Genomic DNA, 6,807 nt, shown 5'->3' on the forward strand with positions numbered 1-6,807 from the left:
CCCCCCCCCCCCCGCATTGGAAGGGCGTAGTCGTAACCACTGGACAGCCAGGGAAGTCCCAGGACCTCTTAGTCTGGATTCAGGAGTCCCTGCCAGCTGTGTGCCCAGCCCTGTTGGCCTGGGGATGCAGGAATGAACACTCTCTTGCCCCTGGGGAGCTCATACACTGTTAAAGATGATTATGGCAATAATTAGAGGGTTATACAGGGTGCTGTGGGAATGCATAAGATGCAGGCACTAACTCAGCCAAAGGTATGAAAAAACTGAAGAAGTTGGGAAACTAGCATTTGATCTGTATAACAGCATTTTGAGCTAGGTGATGACGTTCCATTTTACAGGAAAGGAACAAAGCTCAAAGAGGTATACTGATTTGCCCAAGATCTTGCTGCTAAGAATCAGCAACGTAGTGGAATCTGGTTCTCTAGATTTCTAGTCAAGAGCCCTTTACAGACAAGGACAGAGTACTTCCCACATGACCCCTGGGCCCGCCTCACTCATCTGGCATGGCCATGGTCTCACAGAGCAAGTAGCCACTCAGCAGGGGCAACAGCAGAACCCACAAAACAGACTGGACAGGGCTCAATGGTTATTCTATATTCCAAGTCCCACACACACCTCTCATAATTTTACCCAAGATTCCTGGTATATTAGACACTATTTATAACTGTAAGAAACTTAGGACTATCCTGGTGGTGCAGTGGTTAAGAATCTGCCTGTCAATGCAGGGGATACTGGTTCAAGCCCTGGTCCAGGAATATCCCACATGCCACAGAGCAGCTAAGCCCATGCGCCGCAACTACTGAGCCTGTGCTCTAGAGCCCAGGAGCCACAACTACTGAGCCTGCGCACCACAACTACTGAAGCCCACATGCCTAGAACCCATGCTCCGCAACAAGAGAAGCCACCGCAATGAGAAGCCCGTGCACCGCAACGAAGAATAGCCCCCACTCGCTGCAACTAGAGAAAGCCCACGCGCAGCAACAAAGACCCAACACAGCCAAAAATAAATAAAAGAAATAAAAGATAAACTCTAAAACAAAAAACATATACCAAAAAATAGGCCAAAAGCAGAGCACCAAAACTCAAAGAATATAGAAGAAGCAATATAGTGAATATAACAGAATCTAAGAAAATTCAACTCAAAGCTATATATAAGAGACTGTGTTATAATAAAGTGACCCAGAATGGCTGAAAATGAAAGGTCTAGAAGATAATGGTAATCACCTAAATCTGAATCTCTCCACATATCATCCCAGAAAAAACCACAAGACCAACAAGGACCAGAAATAACACCATCTATGACCAATGCCTTCAGCATTATTAGGAGACAAAACATACCACAAACTTCAAATGACCAGTGAGCAGAGAAACAACAAATTCTAACAGAGCTCCCACTGCTGCTGCAAGTCTGTGAGTACACAGAACAGAGAAAGGAAAGGCTTAAGAGACTGCATGAAAAATAAGAAAAAGAGATGAAAAATTTAAAGCACAGACAAAATCATCTTCAGAATTAGAATGTCCCACACCAAGTAGCCCCCACTCGCCACAACTAGAGAAAGCCCGCGCATAGCAACGAAGACCCAACGCAGCCAAAAAAAATTTTTAATTAAAAAAAAAAACTTAAAGCAGTTACCTAAAAAAGGAAATTTATTGATTCACCTAATGAAAAATCCTTGTACAGGGACGGCTTAGATTCAGGTTCTGACACCGTCATCAGGAGGAATTTAATCTCACTCTGCTTTCCTGGGTGGCCTCTTTCCGGGGCAGACTTTCTCCAGAAGGTGGAGATGGCCACTGGCAGCTTCAGGTTTATATCCTGATAGATTGGCAACTGCAGTGGAAAGAACATCTTTCTCTTGGTTCCAACAAAAAATTCTGGAATTGACTCATTAGCTGGTTTGGATCTGTTCCCATCCCTAAACCAATCGCTGCAGCTAGGGGAAATGGTGCTCTGATTTGGGGCCTGGGAAGGAGTATCCTCCACCTAAAACACATTGACTGAAAGAGGGAGAGATGTGCATCCCTAAAAGAAGGAAGTGTGGAGCTCCTTCTGTACTAGGGGAGAAGAGTGGATGTGGGTGAGAAAAAATAACTGTTGTCAGCCGTACTCAGTGCTTATCTTTACTTGACCATTTCTTTAATTTTTTGAGATACAGCATACATTCAGTAATGTGAGCCAATTTTTAGAGTACAGTTTGATGAGTATAGTGTATACACCTGGGCAGTCGCCCTCCAGATCAAGATATAAAACATTGTCAGTTCCCCAGAAGGTTGCCTTGTTTCCCTTCCTATTCAGTATCCCACAGAAATAAACACTGTCTTGACCTCTGTCACCATAGATTAGTTTTGCTTGCTCTTGAATTTTATAAAAAGGGACTCATACATACATCCACTTTTGCTCAATATTATGTCTGTGAGATTCATCCGTGTTGTGTGTATCAGAAGTTCATTTTTTTTTTTTTAAAGTTCATTTCAGGGACTTCCCTGGTGGCGCAGTGGTTAAGAATCTGCCTGCCAATGAAGGGACACGGGTTCGATCCCTGGTCCGGGAAGATCCCACATGCCGTGGAGCAACTAAGGCCGTGTGCCCCAATTACTGAGCCTGCACTCCAGGGCCCGTGAGCCACAACTACTGAGCCCACGTGCCACAACTACTGAAGCCCACGTGCTTAGAGCCCGTGCTCCGCAACAAGAGAAGCCACCACAACGAGAAGCCCGCACACCACAATGAAGACTAGCCCCCGCTCGCCGCAACTAGAGAAAGCCCGTGCACGGCAATGAAGACCCAGCGCAGCCAAAAAAAACAAAGAAATAAAAAAGTTCATTTCTTTCATGCTGTATAGTGTGCCATTATATGAATATACCACAATTTATCCACTCTACTGTTAATTGACAATTAGGTTGTTTCTAGTTTTGAACTATTATAAATAAAGCTATTGTAAAAAATTTTGTATGCGTCATTTGGTGTGCATGTGCACGCATATACCCAGGAGTGGAATTGCTGCATCATAGGGTAGGTATGTGTTTAGCTGGACTAGATAATGCTGAATACTTTTCCAAAGTGGTTCTACCAACTTACATTTCCACCTGCAATGTAGGAGAGTTTGTGCTCCACATCCTTGTCAGCACTCGGTATTGTTGATCTTTCTAATTTTGACCATTCTGGTGGCACCCAGGAATTTGAATCCAAGGGTCTTGTCTTCATATCAGGGCTCCTCTTACTCTGAGCACCCCTGAGATCAGGTTTGAATTTCTGTAGGCTGGAATGTTCTCCAGTGTGGCCCAAGACCCACAATACACAATCCAGAAGGTAAACATCAGAGGAAGCTCCTGCCCACGGTTCTGTGCCCAAGGGAGTTCTCACAGAGGGAAAGGCATCAGCCCTGGAGAGGCAGCCCAGTGCAGTGGCAAAGAACTCAGGTTCTGGAATGGGGCAGGCAGCCAAGGTTCAGACCCCAGCTCTGCCACTGCAGGGCTGTGTGATCTTGGTTAGTTGATCTGTGCCTCAGGGTAAAACATTAGTACTTACCTACCTTATAGGGTTATTGAGAGAATTAAAAGAATAGGTACATATGAAACAATTACAGTGACACATGAGAGATGCTATGTAAATGATGACTACTGTTTCTATCATTGGCCTGGGAAGGTAAGTCTATAGGCAGATGTCATCTGGCTCAGCCCCCTGTATTAAGACTCAGTGATTTATGAAATGCCAGAACCTAATTCAGTCTGATTGAGGGAGGAAAAAAGGCAACATGTTGACTAAAGGCAGTTCTTCCCTGGGCTCCAGCAAGAAGTCATCTTCCACTGATACGGAACTTCAACTTATCTCAGGCACCCCAGGTGCTGCAGCCAATGACACCTGAGGAGAAGATGAAATGGAATCGTGCAGGTAAAGCTCTTAGCTCAGAGCTGGATGCACAGCAAGTGTTGGCATGCAACTGCCCCTCAGTGCAGACACAGAACTGTGTATGTACCCATATAGCTGCCAGGAGGAATGTCATGGAGGACACTGGTCTGGGATTCTGGATCCCTGGGCATTGGTCTGAGCCCTGTCACCAGCTTCATGTGACCTGAGGCCTAGGTATTTTCTTGTGAACTAGAAATTGGAAGAAATCACAGTTCTCAGCCAAAGTCCTAAAGAGGTGGTGATGGGCAGGGGTTCTTCCCAGAGATGGTAAAGAAGAAAGACCTTCCCTCATAGCAGCCCCTGTCAAATGAGCTGCTCCAACCCCTAACCAGGCCTTCTGATGGGCAGTCAATAGTGTCAAAAGAATAGGAAAAACAATTTCTCCCTCTCACCATCTGTCCACCTAACAACCTCACCTACTCTGCCCTGTGCCAAGCCCATATTACAGAGAGGACAGACACGGCCCTGCTCTGGCACTCCCAGTCTCGTTGTCCTCCATTAATGCCGCTTCGTCCATCCTCCGGAGCTTCAAAACCCTGAAGAAACCTTATGGTTCTGTAAATGGGTCAACTCTATAGTGCAATGACCCCACCAGCCACTAGGTGGAGAAAGCTCCTTTTTTTGGTGGGACAAAGTAAACCAGCCTCAGGACCCTACGGTTTGTTTGTTTGTTTGTTTGTTTGTTTTATTTTGGCTGCATTGAGTCTTTGTTGCTGCGCGCGGGCTTTCTCTAGTTGCGGCGAGCGGGGGCTACTCTTCGTTGCAGTGCGCGGGCTTCTCACTGTTGTGGCTTCTTTTGTTGTGGTGCACGGGCTCTAGGCATGCAGGCTTCAGTAGTTGTGGCACGTGGGCTTAGTAGTTGTGGCTTGCGGGCTCTAGAGCTTAGGCTCAGTAGTTGTGGCTCACGGGCTTAGTTGCTCCACGGCATGTGGGATCTTCCTGGGCTAGGGCTCAAACCTGTGTCCCCTGCATTGGCAGGTGCATTCTTAACTACTGCACCACCAGAGAAGCCTCAGGACCTTCTGTTTGAATTAATGCCAAAGAGCATAGGATGACTTTTCCTGAGCCCCTGTGTTTGATATTTCATTTAGCTCTCAAGACTACTTGGAAAGGTTCAATTTAACAGAAGAAACTCAGAGGCAAAGTCTTGCAAAACTTACACAACTAAGACATAGCATGGTGAGATAATGATCCCCCATGCTCCCAAGTCTTAGCATAACTTACCAGGTGTCCCTCTGGAAGATACCTCTGAGGACTGTAATTTAGTCACCTGCCTGGGAGTACACCTGATGTCTAGCCAGCTTATCAGCATTTCTTTTACTCTTTTCACTTGGGTAATATCTCTGCTCCATTCTTAGACCCTGTGGTTCTGAGAGACTAAACCTACTCCCTGTTTGCAGGGATGAACCTGTGGCCCAGACCTGGGCAATCAGAATCATAAGTCTGGAGCTGTTAGTAGCCATCTTTGCCAACACATAAGGATAGTCTGCCTGATAATTAAGTCAGCACAGAGGAAAACAGAGCTGAGAGATGAGAAGAGACTGATTTTTAATGAGCACCTGGATCGAACCATGCCTGAAGCTAATACTCTTGGGACTTTTTAGTTATGGGTCAGTCAGTTTAAGTTGACTTTCTATCATTACAACCAAGAGTTCTGCCTAATACATGCTCCAGCTCCCCTTATCAACCTAGAGATTTCTACTCATCCTCAGAAGCTTTTTCAACTCACCCCAAGGCTGAGTTGGCTGCCCTTCTGTGCTCCCAGATGCCCTGTGCCCTCTCTAGCATTACTTTTAATATTCTGTGTTATGATCTGTTTAATTCCCTGTCTCCTCTTTTAAACCAGAAACCCTCTGAGGTCAGGAACTGGGTCTTATGCATTACCCTGGGTCCCTGGTGCTCAGCATAGGACTGTGATTATCTTAATAACTGCTTGGTGATTGAGTAAATGAATGGATAAGTGAATAAAAGTGGATATGGGTTGGTGTGGACCATTGCTGGAATTTTCCACAAAGTTTTTTTTTTTTTTTTTTTTTGGCTGTGCTGGGTCTTGGTTGTAGCATGTGGTATCCTGTTCCCTGACCAGGGATCGAACCTGGACCCCCTGCACTGGGAGCACAGAGACTTAGCTACTGGACATCAGGCAAGTCCCTACACAAAGACTTCTTGAAGGAGCTGAGCCTCTAGTGATTATCAGGGTCAAAGGAACCAGGTTGCTGGGTGGGAAAAAAGTGAAAGGACACAGAAGTTATGGGGTATAGTAGATTGTTTCAATAATGGTCTCTCATGATTCTTTGCCTCCCTGGGTCTGTGCCCTTTTGCAATGTGACTTTGTCACTCTAGGCATCAACATGGGGAGTCCATTTCCCAACCCTTTGAATCTAAGCTGGCCTCGAGACTTGCTTTGCTCAGAGAATGCAGTAATGTGACATTGTGCAACTTTCAAGGCTAGGACTTCGGCCTTGCAACTTCCACTCCTGCCACCGTGCAAAGAAGTCTGGGCTAGACTGCGTGGAAGTGAGAGATCACGTGGAGAGAGAAGCCAGCAGTCTGTTCCACATATATGAAGGAGACCATCTTAGACTGTCCAGTCTAAGTGGAGTCACCAGCATAGGCGATCTCAGGAGGTACCAGCAGAACTGCCAGGCTGAGCCCAGCTAATCCACAGAATCATGAGGAATAATAATGTTTTAAATCACTAAGCTTTGGGATGGTTTATTGCACAGTAAAGGATCACAGAATCACCAAGTATCCATACCTTGTTTTGGCCTCCTCGTATCTATTTATCTGTCTTCCTATAATAGGATTTTCCTGGAGGAGCCTCACCCTCATCTCCTGTGGTCTGGGTGGGGATGACCTCTACCTTCCTGGCTTCTGCTAGAAGCTTTGGGAAAGAG

This window comes from Lipotes vexillifer, unplaced genomic scaffold (assembly GCF_000442215.2).
Source record: "Lipotes vexillifer unplaced genomic scaffold, Lipotes_vexillifer_v1.1 scaffold514, whole genome shotgun sequence".
Taxonomy (NCBI): domain Eukaryota; kingdom Metazoa; phylum Chordata; class Mammalia; order Artiodactyla; family Lipotidae; genus Lipotes; species Lipotes vexillifer.